Source organism: Seriola aureovittata, chromosome 9, assembly GCF_021018895.1.
Source record: "Seriola aureovittata isolate HTS-2021-v1 ecotype China chromosome 9, ASM2101889v1, whole genome shotgun sequence".
NCBI classification, from domain to species: Eukaryota; Metazoa; Chordata; class Actinopteri; order Carangiformes; family Carangidae; genus Seriola; species Seriola aureovittata.
The window spans coordinates 9002682-9018890 of record NC_079372.1 but is presented as its reverse complement, the minus strand read 5'-3'; the positions used below and the strand labels follow the sequence as shown (position 1 = coordinate 9018890).

Genomic DNA, 16209 nt, shown 5'->3' with positions numbered 1-16209 from the left:
GTGTGTGTGTGTGTGTGTGTGTGTGTGTGTGTGTGTGTATGTGTATGTGGTGCGAACACATCATTGAAAAGAGCAGTGAGAAGGCCATTGGGGGAATTTGCCCCTCGCCACTGAAAAGGGGATGTGAACTTACTCACTTCTGTTCACATTTGGTTTGGCTTCACATCTCTTCTTCATAAAAAGGAACTATACAAACCCAGCTCATAAAATGTCCAGCAACAATGACAGAGCTCCGCTTTCATCACTGATTTATAAAGTTCACATGATCATACACACTAAGGATTAGTTTTTCATTGCTGAAAAGTCACCTTCTAACCTGAGGAGATAAGTTATTCTAACTTATACAGCTTGACCTGGCGACTAAGAGCGCATCAGGCCAAAATATGTTTGTGTTTTAGCAGAAAACTGGACTCTGTGTCCAACGTTGCTAGCTGTTGCGTTAACAGGATGTATAAATATGAGCTAGGGTCAGGGGGAAGGATAAAAATGAGAAAGGGAACAGGGAGAGGGTAAAAATGAGAAAGGGAGTAGAGGAAGGGTAAAAATGAGAAATGGAGTAGGGGAGGCCACAGGAGGCACCTGGCCCACTTACAGCAGAGGAGGGGGTGGAGGAGGAGGAGGAGGAGGAGAGGTGGAAGATTAAGGAGTGGGAGGGAAAAAGAAAAGGATAAGGTGGAAGAGGAGGAGGAGGAGGGAGAGGAGCACTGGAGAAAAAAAAGCAAGGGGGGGGATGCAGCTGGGATGGAGCAGAGGGCATGGGGAGGACGGGGGCTGGGGTGAAGTGAAGGAACAGGAAAAGGTGAGGAGAGAAAAGGACGTGAGATGAGGAGGCAAAAAAAGAAAAAAAAAATGAAGAAGAAGAAAAGAACAGATGAAATAATGGGCAAGGGGGAGAAGGGCAGAGGGGGAGTTGAGAGCAGGAGAGAAAGAGAGAGAAGCAGAAGAGGTGGGGGCTGGAGAAGAAGAGGTGGCCTCGTGTGATGCCGAGAATGGAGGTGGGGTGTGTGTGTGCGCCGGCTGAATGTGTGGCTTTGTGTGTGTGTGTGTGTGTGTGTGTGTGTGTGTGTGTGTGTGTGTGTGGTGTGTGTGTGTGTGTGTGTGTGTGTGTGTGTGTGGGGGTGTCTAAAATTATGACGAAAAACTAACACCTCACCCAAAGTATGAATAACCGACCACAACAGGCCAATGCAGGTTCAATCTCTTCTCCCGGCACATTGGAGCAGCCTGCCTATACCACTAATATCCCACTAATACCACCCACAGTCCTCGCTCCACCTCACATCAATGAATATTTCATGTCCTGATGGCACTTTTAAAGCAAAAACTAATTAGCAAATCCAAGTTGATCTGGCATTAGTCATATCAGGCCAATTAAAAGCCCAGTCCTACTGTACATGTTAATGGCAGCGAAGTGGAATAATTGTATGTGGAGCAGGGGAGAGAATGTTAAACAGGCCTTGTTAGCAGCACTTTAGCACTCTAGCCTGAGTCCATGGCTGGATTACAAAACTCTACAAAGCAGGATAATGTTCATCAGAAACACACACATACAGAGGCACACATACATCTTTGAAAGCGCCAAACGAAAACTCTATCCATTAATTAGAGTGTCGCCATCAATTCCATGGGGTCAGGTCTGATACTTTTAGCAAAAGAAGAGAAATATTTCCAGGGAAAATGATGGTTTTATGCTTCAGTAATAATATTAAACAGGGATCCAAATATTGGCAGAAGCTCACAGGTCAGATGTTATACAGTATTAGTGGGAGAAAACCATTTTCTGCTCCACACAGTGTTTCTGCGGTCAGCGCCAGTCAACATAAGGTTGTAGAGACTGTATTTGTGTGGTACCGAGGAGAGAAAGGTGTTGGTGTATTCGAGTCTTTCCAATCTTCCCCGTGTGTGTGTTTTTTTTAAATGCAGGAGTTTAGATTGAGACAGACAGCACTGACACACACAGACTAAACTCTGCTGCACAAAAAAGCGACAGAATAACAAGGGCTAGAACTCTTTTGGAGTGGATGTCTGTTTCATCACCCCCCCCAGCCCCCTCCTTCTCCCCATTCTCTCTCTCTCCTTCACGTTCTCTCTTCTCCTTCCTCTCTCTGCCTCCCGTCTCTCTCCCTCTCCCTCTCTCCCTCACCTGAGCTTTGATATGGAAATCTCTCACCAGCCAGAGCCCGAGGCCAGTTGACTGTTTCTAAAGATGTATTTGCTCAAAGCCGCTCAATTTCTCATCAAATGCTCACACTGTGTGTATAAAAGACAAACCCTTTCACTAGGAAAATAACAACTAACAACTACGTACTTATACAAAGCTTTCAGCAGTCTGCAAACCCAGACTTCAACTAAAACGTTTTTCCCAGCCCAAAACCTTAAAGCTCTTAATAGCTTATATAAATTTGACTAAAAAGATGGTGACCTTTCTGCAAAGTGGAGAGCTGAGGACGCTAACTATCTTGTCGATAGAGTCCTTCAAGTGAGTGTGTGTGTGTTTGTGCAGACTTCTTTCCCACTGGTTTACCAGTCCTGCACTGTCAGGTAATTATAGTGCATTAAGGGTGCCCAACCTGCACATCTACAACACTCGGCCAAATAAAGTATCAACCAGAACCATTCAAGGACAAACAAAACAATTAGTAGGAGATTTAGAAATAAGTGAATAATTTAGGAATAAGTCAGAAACTCTAATTGGGAAGACAAAATATTTAGTCAGTCATGCCAACAATAATTATCAGTCCCATGTCAGCTCATTATCAGAGTACCAAAGCCAGTGGCTGATGTTCCAAAAAGTGCGATTGTGTGAATCTGTGAAATCAAGGTGATCTTATAAAGACTTTTTTGGAACAGGAGGAGAAAAAAAAAAGATTCTTAACTTTAAAAATACTGACATTTCTTTCATGATTCCTGCAGAAATATAAAAAGGTTTCAGTCAGAATATCCCAAAACCTAAAAGTGATTCACAGCTGAAAAAAAAAAAAAATATATGGGAGCACGTACACTGTTGCTAACTAACTGATCTATACCGAGAAACATGGAGATAATAAAATAGATACAATTTCTATCTCTTCCTTTGTTCTTTCATTAACAAGTTACAGGGGCCTAATTGAAAGGATAATGTGTGCATGTTATCTAGCTGGCTTGCATTACCTGACGTGTGAAACAGCTGCCGTCATCACTTCGCTTGTTGCAGCATTTGTTTTGACAGCATCTGAACAAGTGAAAATGTACAGGATATAAAACCAACAATTAGGAGTGCATTAAGCAGGAACAGAAAAACGGAGAAGGACTGATTAGATTTCTAGGCTGCCCCCGACTTTGGACATGGATGCAATTGATAACTGATGTTAGCAAAGGTCATAGATTCCAGAAAAATAACTCATGACGCTGATAAGCATTGTGTGATCATGAGGCTCTGGTTGGAAAGAGCCGATCTGCTCCGCATTCCTAAATAAAAGAAAAACACACCCTGATGAAAGCACACAAACTGAAATCCCTCATCTGTTTCCTCAGGAATGTGTGATCCAAAAGGTGTTTTGCAATATCAACAACTTCTAAGAAAAATCCTGACACCTTGCCATTTTCCCTTCCCAAAGAACCCCCCTTTTGCATTTATTTTTAGCGACATTCAAAATATGATTTTGCTTCTGGACTTCAAATTCTTAGAGGTAGATTAGAAAAATTAGAGCGAAAGCTGCAAATTAGCTTCCAATTTCAAATTCAGGCACAATAGAACAAAAGAACAAGAGAGCTCATTGCTTTCATTGACATCCTATCAAGCGTGCAGGTGCGTGCTGACCGACACACAGCTATGAAATATTAACACCTATGTGAAAAGACACGTGGGGTGGTGGAGTGTATTTCTGCATATGTGTGTGTGTGTGTGTGTGTGTGTGTGTGTGTGTGTGTGTATGGTTTGAGGTGGGGATGGCTTAAACTCACCTGTTGTTTCCTGTTGGCTGGGGATGTCAGATAGGTGGATAAAGAAGTCAGCTGTTACACACACACACACACACACACACACACACACACACACACACACACACACACACACACACACACACACACACACACACACACACACACACACACACACACACACACACACACACACATCCCCCACAGCATCCATGTAACCCCATGGGGTTTAGGAACACCTGTATTCAGCACTGCACAATAAGCTATAGAAGCAGTTAAGCTAAAAAGCCTTGGGAGTCATTAGGGGATGGGGGATGGAGGTGGTTTGGATCGGGGGTGGGGGGGTGGGGGAGGTTGATGTGTGTATTATTGTCTTGACACAAAATCAGACGCGAGAATGATAGTGTTCACGGCATGACGGATAAAAAAAACAGAGTTGTCAGAAAACTCTGGAGAGACGTGGCGTGTCGTGTAAGATGTGTACGCACGAGTGTAAACGGTTCATTTTGCAGTGTGTTAGCCTAACAGGTGTTCCCATTAACAAGTGAGCTCCGAGGGGGGATCGGGACGAGGAAACTGGCAGAGAGGGATAGAGACAGAGAGATGAATGGAGTACAAGGTTGCTCACAGGGAACAAATGTGTCTTTATGGAGCATTTGTCCTCTTTTCTCTATTTCTGGAGAATGTACATGAGGCAAATCTACTGTACAGTTTAATGTCATGTTGTCTAGATACAAACACACCCACGCACATACTCTTGTGGGGGGGTAATACACTGCATCCCTAGGGGTTGCGTAGCTGAAGCCGACTAACCTGCTACCACACAGATCAGCCCACAACCTGCATGGGAGCACTGAGCACCACCTACACACTAGCACTCTGACACACACACACACACACACACACACACACACACACACACACACACACGTAAACACAGCTTAGAGGCAAGTGTCACGAGCTCAAATCCTGACTACCACCCAAACCAAGCCCCCTCGTCTCACTTTCACACCCTGTTTTCACACTCTGCCCCACCTTCACTGTTATATTCTGAGTAACCACCTCCGCCACCTTCAACAAACACCACACTTAACTTTGGCTTTAACCAAGAAAAAGTGAACAGTAAATGTAACTCTCTTATCTTGTTTAATCAACTTTAAAGGCCCATTCATGAGAGATAACACGAGTGGAAAGTGCTTCAAATTCTTCTTTGCAATCCCACGAGCACACACACAGCTAATATTTTTTCCATCTTTCGGCCGATCTCGCCTACACTCCTCCTCCACTCATCCTTGTGGCTGTTGTCTTGGTCTGTATTACATTTTCCCCATGGAACACACAGATGGAGAAGGTGCACACACACACACACACACACACACTGATGTCCACTGCTCTTGCAATGGTAATACTACACAGCCCCACCTAGGGAAAGCAACCTCAGAGAGGGCAGCAGGGGGGGGAAACACAAAGACACAAAGCATTCTGGGAGATAGTCCATTGCAAGGTGACAGTGTGGCTGGCAAGTTTATGGTTGTCAGCGTTAAAAAGCAGATCGCTGAACTTCCTCTCGCTCATGAGGACTCAGAGAGAATGTTCATGGATGAACACACATATATGCAAGCACACACACACACACACACACACACACACACACACACACACACACACACACACACACACACACACACACACACACACACACACACACACACACACTCTAATTGAATTACGGAATAAAAGACTTTGGAGGGTTTATCATATTAAGTGCCAACCCTTAACTCTGTACTAGGAAGGACAAAATAACACACACAAATCCAGCGAGGCCTAAGACAATTTGGAAAAATCAGTAGATGGTCTCTTAATCCCAAAGATCCAGTTAGCCGATGTCAAACTGAGCAAAATGCTTAGATCTAACCCGCTGTACACGTAGCTACAGCCGTAAGCTGATAGTGTGCACTTCAAACCAAAGTTAAAAATGGCTTAGCTGTGCTGTAAAGTTCCCCAAACAAACAACCACAAACAGACTAGTTTGATACAGCAGCCACCACACTGAGGGACTCGGAGGATCCCCTGCTAAATTGTATAGTGGTTTCATTCACTTTAAGTCAGAACAGCATGGCTCTATATCCCTTTGCAATCAACTAATCAGCAACAGCTTGTAACAAGGTGGAACAAGTAGAAAAATCTCCAGAGAAAAGAAACCCCTTGTGTCAATCTAAGTTTGACTCACGTTCAGAAAAAATTTGGAAAGCCCAGTGCAAAGATAATGATCAGATGAGGAGTGACACAGGAAGTCTCAGTCACTTTTCCTTTTTTTTTTTTTTCACAAATGCACTCACCTGGCTGCAGGCTGCTACTGTACTAGAGGAGCACGACAGCCAGGCGCACTTTGCTGTCTACATGCAGAGCGTGAATGAAGTGGGGTTGGTCCCCTCTCACATGGTAAGCATGGCAGAAAATGGAGGAAGACGGAACTGACCAGTTTGAGAGAGAGGGCAGACACAGACAGCAGACATGTATATAGCCTACACACAGCACGGGAGACAGACAGACAAGCGGCGAAAGGGGGAGGTGGAGAGATAGAGAGAGAGATAGATAGAGAGGGGGGGGGGCGCTTTCGGCTTCAGTCGCCAATAAACAGAAAACACTTGACGCCACACTTTTCAACTCTCAATACGGATCAGATGATGATCAGCGGTACCTCGTCAATTACAAATTTACCCGAGAGCACCATCTGCAAACAAAATCCCCCCTGTCTTGTCTGGTTACTCGAGGGCTGGGTGTTGACGCAGCAGAAATTTCCAGCTGGAGAAATCCCCCTTTTGGAGGTTAATCGAGGGGAGAAGGAGGAGGGTTTAAGCCCTTGTCTTCCAAGCTCTGAGCGCTTTCATTTTGAATCCCCTCCAGACGGCTGCACGGAGCATCACCCGTGTGTTTGTGTGGCACGACATGTGTGCAAGACAGCCCCCCCCCCAAACCACTACTTCTACCAAACACGATGTGGCAATAGGTTGTCATGCTGTTCAAAACTTTGCAAATTTCACCAGGATCCCGCTCCATCAGCTGGGATTAAAACCCCGACACAGAATGATTTATGTGCCTGCAAGAGTCACATAATATACCCGTGCATATGTTGAGTAGGCTATTTCTAAAAGTATAGCTTGCAGTAGATACAGTTGTGCAGGTATATGGCATTCATTCAAAAATAATATTACGCAAACTACATTTATTTTTTTCCCTCTGCGTTGTTATAGCCTATAATTTAAAGGTTTACTTCACCAAATGAACTGTTTCCATTTTAGAGCAGTTTGTCTGTCCTAAAGTAGATATGAACTGCAGTTGTTCCCACTGTAAGACAGCTGCCTGTGTTCCATAATCATCCACATAATGTGTGAAATGTACAGTGTGTGGATCCCGTCAAAGAATGACAGCTTCTCCAAATATCAACAAGCGCAATAGACAGCTGGCTGTCACGTATGGAACAGGTAGGCGTACTTTCAGACTGTCGCCTGCTCACTCGGTCGGGTATTTAGCTGTCAAAATACACTCATGCTGTGGCTAACATGATGCCAATGGACTGGAATTAAGAAAAAAATACATTAAAAAAAAAAGCAGCGAAAAAAAACAGGCCTTCATATAGTGGCCAACTGTAATAGTGCCACGATTGCGAAGAGTTGCATTGTGTGTCATGTCTCCAACCTGCGCGCACCCACCAACTATCAGCTGTAGACGCGATGGCTCCGTGAGGTAGAAAACTAATTGTTGACATGATACTATAAAGGCATGGAAATCCTACGACACCCCGCCGCGTCTCAATGAAACCTCTAACCTGTTAGCAGCGGAGCGGGGCTGAATGCTGATAGAAGGGCTACTACTAATACAAGGAAGTCAGACATACCTGTTACCCCATGGGGTCTGGGGTGGACGCGGTGTCGGTCCTTCGGAGTCCAATCTGATGTGACAGCCTGAGAGAAGAAAGGAGGGGATGTCCAAAGCACTAGGTACTGTCCTTCCTCTCCTCTGTATGCTTTCTTCAAGTGTTATTCCCCCTGTTTGCTCCCACTCCCCGCTCTTCTTCCTCCACCAGCCCCTTTTTTCTTTCTCTCTTTCCCTCCCCTGCTTTTCCGTGTCTTGGTATCAGGAGCCTCCCCCTCCTCCTCCTCCTCTGTGCATGTCTATGTCTCTCTCTCTCCCTCTCTCCCCGTCTCTCTCTATCTCACTCTCCCCCTGCAATCTCTCTCTCTCTTTCTCTCTTCGTGTCCCCGTATCTCCTCTCTCTCTCTCTCCCTCTCTCTCTCTCTCTCTCTCTCTCTCTCTCTCTCTTTCTGGGCAGAGTCAGGAAATGAGACAACGAACACACTGCGCGTATATCCATCAGATCTAAGTCTTATCAGAAACACTGAGGCATATTCTGTCATTTTTTAAAATAATAATGATAATATTAACAACAACAGTAATAATAATAATAATGATAATAATAATAATTTTGCGCTGTGATGTCAGCAGTGGGATTGAGTTCTGCGTGGTTCATGGGGCTTCTGGCTTGTGCGTCTGTTGCCATAGGGCTCAGTAATGACCAAGGGCTTACTGTAACTTACCCCCTCTTGTGGCAACAACAAGAAAACACCAGTCAGTCACAAAAAAAAAACCTGTAGGCTGACATTTACAGTTTGACACTGTTTGGCTGGAAAACACCTTTGAGAGCCATGTGATGTGCAACATGCACGACAATTTTTGGCAAAAAGTCTGGGGTAATTCCACCAAAGCCCGGCCTCTCCTTCTCGCACATGATGGATTTTTATCACTATACGTTGTTTGAAGTTATGGGAAGAATTATGAGATGACTTTTTTTTTTTAAAACACTTGTGACACACAGCAGGGAGAGAAAGTGGTTTCCATAACAGCTAGAAAATAGTGTATTACTATATATAGTCCTTGCTGATATTATAGTAGTACGTAGAGTACATGACTTAATTGGTCACATACTCAGTGTTACAGGTAAAAGTCCTGCATTCAAAATGTACAAGTACAGAAAAAATTACCAGCAAAATGTATATAAGTAAAACTAAAAGTGCACATTCTGCAAAGAAATTGGTCCCTGTGATTGATATATTTTTATGTATTAGATTGTTAATACTGATGCATCAATATGTAAGCATCATTTTACTGTTGTAGCTGGTCAAGGAGCTAATTTATCCATTTATTCTCAGGTACTGGCAGTCCGGTGCAGCAGTGGTTCCCAACATAGTGGCCGGGCCCCTCCAAAGTGTATGGAGGTCAATCTGAGGAGTCATGAGGTTATTAATGGGGATCACTAATAATGTAAGAAAAAGGGGGGAAAAAAAGGTGTGTTACACAAATTTCTTGTCATCGTTTCAACTTCTCCCTAATCTTTGTGTTTTTTGTAAAATACTGGATAATTTAACTCCATTGGCCCTTCGACAGTTTAAATGAAACCATCTGAGAAGTTTGGAGAGGAAGTGTCTGGTGAAACTTCTAACAACTCATAGATATCTGCAACATGACCCAGGGGCATCAAAGAGACACTATTTTTTCTGTAAGGGGTCAGAAGCCACTGCTACTGCTCTAATCTTTAACAATGTACTGTATTTTAGAAGCTGAATATATTTATTATTTTTATATACAATCTCAAACTGAAGAGTAACTAATAACTATAGCTACCAGATAAATGTAGATGGGTAGTAGTAGAAGAGTAGAAGTATACAGTAGCATAAAATTGCTAGTCAAGTAAAGTTCAAGTACTTCAAAATTGTATTTCAGTACAATACACGAGTAAGTGTCTGTGTGAGTGTCTGTAGTAATGAGGAACTGAGGAGGGGCTTGTTTCTTAGGAAATAGTCGTATATGTGCTGTGACCAGGAATCGTTGTAGGTTTGAGGAAGTGGGAAAAGTTTATGGGGAAGAGAGTGGGTGGCACAGCAAAACATGTAGTATGTGTATGTGTGTGTGTGTGTGTGTGTGTGTGTGTGTGTGTGTGTGTGTGTGTGTGTGTGTGTGTGTGTGTGTGTGTGGTTGGGTGGGTGTGGGTGTTTTGAGAGAGTGATGTGTAGCATGACACAGCAGGGGGTAGAGCCATGCCTCCATCAGTCTGGGTAGTTGGCTGCTGAGGGCCGGATAACGGAGAATGTCAGGCCATGTGGATTAAGGCTGTCGGTCTGTAATGCCCAGGCACAGATCCCTCTCGCTCGCTCGCTCTCTCTCTCTTTCTCACACACAAACACACGACTCACACACACACACACTCACACACACACACACACACACACACACACACACACACACACTCTGTCTCTCCCTCTCTGAGTAGGGTCTGCAAACACAATCCCTGCCTGAAACAAGCTGCTTTACTCAAAGCTGTGTTCCCTCACGCCAATGTGGCCTTCCAATCCTCCTGACATGACAAGCATGACCCCGGATCCCTCCTACACCCCCCCCACCACCACCCCAACCCCTCCCCTTTCTCTTCTCTTCCCCTGTGTCTGCCCATAGATGGGTTTAGGCATCATTAGGCCACTTACACATGTATTCAGTCCCAGGAACACTCATCACAGCACTCAGAGGGGGAGAGCAGTGGTGTGAGGGGAAAGCAGGATTTCTGTATTTCTGTGTGGTTTTGTGTGTGTGTGTGGTACTTATGTTCAGAAAGAGTCCTTGAAACACAAGGTGATGGGTGCGTTATGGACCTGTGTGTGTGCGTTTGCATTGAGAAAAAGGAGCGGGGGGAGAGGGTGGGGTGGGGTGGGTCAGTGTATCAGGCTGAATTGCTGAAAGGGACAGTCACTCTTCTTGTGCTGTGTTCTTCTTTCCCTCCCCCTGAGTTTGACTTTTAAAAAATGAAAGTGAGCATGCTGTTTTTAAAAGTTTGTCACTGAGGCCAGGGAGGAGACATTAAAAGACAGACACAGAAAAAGAGAAACGCACACGTCTTCGCTCTGCTCAGGAAGTGGGACCAGGTCCTTTCTTGACGACTTGTGTTTGAAACGCGACAGAGAGATGAGGAACGTAAACACACTTTAGGAAAACTTTTTTGAAGTCAAGCATTAATTTGCTCTGCCAGCATGCCCCCCTGCTGGGGAACGCAGCGGCATAATTGGTCACATCGAATTAAACAGCGAAAAAATCTACAACTGTCATAAAAATAGCACAAGGCGCTTTCAAAGCCCCATCCACTACCCTTCACTATCAATTTACCGAGGGGAACAGCTGTGTGGTGCTTGTGCCATCCTAGCCCTGCTTGTATAGAAAGCAGAGCCTGCGGCTGAAAGAACACTATCTCTACCAGGTGCAGGCAGGGGATGGGGGAAGGCTTTACAAAGGAATATTTGGCACAAGGTGTGAGACAACAATATGTGTGAAGGTGCAGCTTAGTGATACTCAAATCAGTATTGGGAAACGACAAGGCTTTTATAAAGAGTCCTCCCTCAGAGAGAAAGAGCAAATTAAGAGTATGGGAACCACGTCCATTGATGGTAGGAGGGAAGAGAGGACGGAAGGGATTGAGGGGCAAGAGGACAGGAAGGAAAGGTGGCGTTAATAAAGGAGGAAAAGAAGCCAAAGAATGAGCAGATTTCTCAAAGAAAGTGTCAATGAATGAATTACAATGAAGAATGACACCAGAAGAAGCAGAATGAATCGAGGTTATTGGATTTAAAGGATGTATAATCATCTGGAGGATACAGAGAATGTGTTTGTGCTCGCTGCCCACACATTTTGTTCCTGTGTGAAGGCGACATACAGGGAGGGGAGGGGGGAAGAGGAGAGTTGGGGATGCTGGGGCTGTTCACACCACTGCCTGTCCTCATGTCACCCATAGGACTTCCTGTCCTCCCTACAGTTGCAGGCCTTTGTGTCCGTTGTATGTATGTGATGGAGAGATGCCTCTGGACGGGGGATGCAGATATTGCGCTCGTCACCCCTCAAGTCATGGTGTTTTTTGATAAGGATGTCTCCTGGCTGACCTCACTGTGTCCATCTGCACGTGTGGAGAAAACACATGTACCCCCCCCCAATTCAGAGCAGGAATAATCTTCCTCCCAAATGAAAAATAGGCAGACTCATATTCAGGCTTTTCATGCCCTGGATTTCTGAGGTTTCAGCCCCTGTCTGCCTCGCTTTAACCCTTCTCGCCACCTTACTTTAGGGGAATTCAGATCTTTCCCTGTTTATCATATCTTAGTTCTCTGTGTTATGAATCCTACATTAAACTGCCCTCTCTCCCTCTGCATCTCACTATCTCCGTCTCTCTTTCTGCATGTCTACCCTCTTGATCCCTTCCTCCACTATCCTACCCCCTCTAAATCTCATTTACTCCATTGGAAGTAGTAGGAGAAAAAAAGAGAGAGAGAGAGTGAGAGAGGAGTACAAAATGACCTTCTCTTCCCCGAAGCAAGAACATCTTCTTATTGTGGAGGTCACCGTCTCAGTGCAGCCCCACGCTCAGAACACTACTCTGCTTGTTTTAATGATGCACAGAGCGGAGGGAGAGGGAGGGAAAGAGAGAGAGAGAAAGAGAGAGAGAGAGAAGAGAGAGAGAGAAGGAGACTAACAGAGAAGGGGGGGAGTAGATGGAGATGGGAGGATTGGGCTATTTTTTCTACTGACTCTGTTCACCCCCACCCCCTCTCCTACCTTCCCTCCCCCTCTTCTGTGCAGAAAGTGCACCTCTCTTTCCACATCCATCTTGAAAGGTTCTTCCAAGCAGTCTAACCTCTCAGCAATATTATATATTATTGCTTGCCTCAACCCACACTGAAACCTGGGTTGCTATGCTACAATAATATGACCTCTCATCTCTTCTCCTCCACTACATTTCCTTTCTCATTGCTTCCTCTCATTCCTGCAGGGAGGCAGGGGAAGGGGTTAACAGCATCCCCGTTCAGCTCCCCCCCCCCATCAGGTCTCTCTGTCTCTTTAATGACCTTCTTGGGCTCAGTGCTGCTGTTTGATTTGACCCTGTTGACCGTGTGAGGTCACGACCCCAGTCCACACCACAAAAAATTATCATTGACCCTTGGAAGGCTTTTATTTGTGCTAGTCACCATCTATCTGTGTAATCATGTACAGTATCTATCTATCTATCTATCTATCTATCTATCTATCTATCTATCTATCTATCTATCTATCTATCTATCTATCTATCTATCTATCTATCTATCTATCTATCTATCTATCTATCTATCTATCTATCTATCCTTTAAGTGTACTTAAAGTATTCAAAGTATTCACTAAAGTATTAAAAGTACACACTGGGGCATGTCGTAACTACTTCATATATTGTTGGGTTTAGTTTAATCTATAACAGTGCATCATATGTTATAAGATGATGATGTTTATTTTAGTGTCAAATCTTAATCGGAAAAATAAAACTTATAGTGAGCATAAAGAAACTCAACTAAAGTACAGAAGAAGTACCTTAAAATTGTACTTTAGTAGAATATTTGAATAAACATATTTGCACTGCTACCTACCTACTGTCACTGGCTTCTTTCTTTCAGAAAAGAATGATGGATGGTGTCGATAGAGATAGATATGGGCTGATATGAACTGCTGGTTCTGAAACTCTCAACCCAAATCATAATGCACAGCCAAAATTCCCTGTTACATCATCCATTTCCAATCCCTTCCTCCTCCTCCTCGTTCTCTCCCTCTGCCATCCTCTTCTTTCTCTCTTATCTCTGCTGGCCCCGTCTCTTGGGGGTCGTTCGTTTTTGTCATAATCACCTTGGAGATTGGGGACCGGTGCCCATGGCAGAGCTGAGCTGCGCGGAGGAGAGGAGGAAAGAGGATGAGAGAGAGAGAGAGAGAGAGAGAGAGAGAGAGAGAGAGAGAGAGAGAGAGAGAGAGAGAGAGAGAGAGAGAGAGAGAGAGAGAGAGAGAGAGAGAGAGAGAGAGAGAGAGAGAGAGAGAGAGAGAGGAGAGAGAGAGAGAGAGAGGAGAGAGAGAGAGAGAGAGAGAGAGAGAGAGAGAGAGAGGGGGGGAGGGGGTGTTGAGATGAGCAGTGGAGGACAGTCTTGCGGGGGGGATGACGGCTTGTCTGGCTCAGTCCCGGCTAATGTGAGGGGACAGCCTTGGCTTTGCCTTAACCACACTTGCGCCGTCGATGCCAGGCAGAGCAGGGAGGAGAGAATAGACGGATGAAACGCTCTCCTTTTCAGCGCTGCCTTCTCCCGCCCGCACTGACTGCTTTCGGAGGCGCGTGGGGCCCCAATGTCACACCCTGTAGGTGTTTAAGCTGCTTACTTACACCAACAAGAGAAAGAGATGAGGCAATAGAAGACAGGGAGACAGAAAGGGAGAAGGAGCTGCAGAAAGGATGAGAGAGGGAGAATGGGAGAGAGTTAGAAGAGGATGGGGGCGGAGGTCACAGCTGTAGGAGGTTGTAATGTGTAAGTATCCCAGTTTGACTGTCTTCACACCGAGGAAGGGTTGTGTTACATGGGGGATATTCATCACTCATTATGCCGGCGCAGTTTGAGTGTTTGTCATGTATCTGAGTGTGACGATTAGAAACTGCACTGACAAAGACAATCGGGAAGAGGCAGAGTCATCAGGATGATAATATGATAAGTGTTTTCTTCCAGCCCCACCCTGCTGACTTCTCTTCTCGCAGAGTTAAAACATTTCCCAGATTTTTACACTCCTCGAGAAGGAGAGGCTGACTGGGAAGGCGTGGGATGCACCAGTCGGGAGAGATGGTTTAGCTGGGAGGGGCAGAAAGTGTGTGTGGGGGGGGGGGGTTCAAAGCGAGCTCCCTGAGTTTCAAAAAACCCCTTCTTGCTGTCAGGCGTACGTGTGTTCAGGCCTGTGTTTGTCTCACTGAGGTGTGAGGGGGTTATGATGACATGTGTTAGGGGGGTTTGGCATGGGGGCAGGGAGTGATGAGGGTGGACATAAGAAAGGCTTTTGTTAGGATCATTTAGGACTTCTATGTAAGATTAGACACACACGCACATTCAAGGGAAGGGTCAGAGGGTGACGCCTGGACAAAGACGAGTCTCACCGACACACGCGTTCCACATTGTGCATTTGCTCTTTTTCTCTGTGAGCTGCTCTCCCTGTTTTAACTCGTATTTCTCTCCTCTCAGCAGCCCTCTTGTTGATGCATGCTGGGTAGGTTCTCAGACACTCCCTCCTCAGGTCACTGGCTCTGTTTGTCCTAGCCCTCCTTTCCCTCAACCCTCCCCTCCCCTTCTCCCCCTCCAACTCCACTCTGCCTCTCCTCCTCGCCTGACCAGTTCCTCTAATTTGGTTTCTAATTTTTTTTCTGTACCTCATCTCCTCTCCCTTTAGCTATGTAGGGGTAAAGTACAGCCCCTCCTCCCGTTGGCAGTGTTTGTGTTTGCTCTGCAAGTATGTGTGTATTTGTGTGCGTGTGTGTGTGTGTGCGTGTGTGCGTGTGTGTGTGTACACACCCGCTTGTATGTAAATCCCCTTAAGTACCCAAGGTTTTTAGCTGTGCGGTCCTTCTTCAGAATGATGATTTAACACCGATGGCCTTTGGGAACACAAGCCCCACATACGACTTACAGTTAACATGCAGAGAAACATGTGGGTTTATGTCATGTGTACAAAACACACACACACACACACACACACACACACACAGAAAAAAGACTAGGATACCAGACAAATGTGTTAAATGTGAGCTGCAAGTCAGACTACAGTCCCATTTTGTTATACATCTGAGGCACACCAGAATTTTTTTCAAACATCAACCTGACAATGTGTTTGTGTGTGTGTTTGTGTGTGTGTGTGTGTGTGTGTGTGTTGGACAGGGAGATGGAGAGAAACTGAGCGCAGTGTGGCAATAGAGCTTACAGTAAATGGAGACATTTAGGAAAGTGGTAGATAGACAGACACAAACACACAGATCAAAGAGGTTTGAGCATTACAGTACACTGGGGAACAAAAGGAATAGAGAGAGAGAGGCTCGGAGAGAGAGACAGAGAGGATGTGAGTGAAGGTGAATAGAAACCCCAATCAATACACCATCCAAGAACAGCTTGAGCCAGCGAAGGAGCAGAGAAACTGAAAGAGGGAGAGAGACGGAGAGAGGAAAAGTGGGTCAAATAATGAGACGAAAAGGATGAGTGTTTTGCGCTTAGGACACAGGGATGGAGGGAGGTGGATAGATGGAGACGGAGCTGCGATAGAACAAGAGCGGGGGTCAGGAGAGAGAGGAAAGAGAGGAAAGAGCGTGAACGATGGAGTCACGAGCTCCTGACCCCTGGTGACCCCTCAGCCAGTAGGTCCCGAGGAGCTCAGGGCAGG

The 16209-nt window shown here is 45.3% G+C and overlaps 1 protein-coding gene across 6 annotated transcripts in view; it reads right to left on the bottom strand.

The window, feature by feature from the left end:
* The window catches only part of zbtb46 (zinc finger and BTB domain containing 46), a 68519-nt gene extending 60320 nt beyond the window's left edge, over positions 1-8199 (bottom strand). Inside the window, exons 1-2 of one of the 6 annotated variants that reach the window (XM_056384486.1) lie at positions 7817-8199; positions 3151-3211 (exon numbers count right to left, since the gene is read on the bottom strand). The gene's annotated coding sequence lies outside the window, so the exon portion shown is untranslated. Of the gene's footprint in view, positions 1-3150; positions 3212-6257; positions 6886-7816 lie in introns of those variants that run through there. The other 5 variants (XM_056384484.1, XM_056384483.1, XM_056384489.1 and 2 more) reach the window with 5 other exon arrangements.
* Between the last annotated feature and the right edge of the window lie 8010 nt (positions 8200-16209).